Source organism: Corvus brachyrhynchos, unplaced genomic scaffold (assembly GCF_000691975.1).
Source record: "Corvus brachyrhynchos isolate BGI_N302 unplaced genomic scaffold, ASM69197v1 scaffold68, whole genome shotgun sequence".
Lineage (NCBI taxonomy): Eukaryota > Metazoa > Chordata > Aves > Passeriformes > Corvidae > Corvus > Corvus brachyrhynchos.
In genome coordinates, this window is record NW_008240039.1 from 1,254,507 (window position 1) to 1,254,959 (window position 453).

The following is a 453-nucleotide window of genomic DNA, read 5'->3' on the forward strand; positions in this document are numbered from 1 at the left end:
TCACACACCCGGCTGTGAGGGCACAGCCAGCCCCTTCCTGGGGGTGTTTCAGGCTGGGCAGGATGGAAAATGACCCCTCGGAAGGAGCAAGAGCTCCCCAGCGGTTCCCGGTCCCCATTGTCATTCCGAGCACGTCGGAGGGAGCGGGGCTGGGAGAGGAGCCCACAGGGCAGGCAGAGTTTTCCGCTCTGTGGTGTGTGTGGAGAAACTCCTCCAGGCTCTGCTCCTCTCCCCTCCCCTCCCCCTGCTTCCCCCGCAGCTGAAGAACATTAAACACATGAAATGCATTAGCTCGGATTTTTCCTTCCCCTGCCCCCCTTCCCGAGCTGGGGACCTCCAGGAGGAAGAGGCCTATGAATTGACCCTGCCCAGTGCTTTAATTGACAGGTCATTAAAGATGAATGTGTGGCTAGAGAAAAATATTCAGATTGCAGGCTGGTTGTTGTCCGTGTG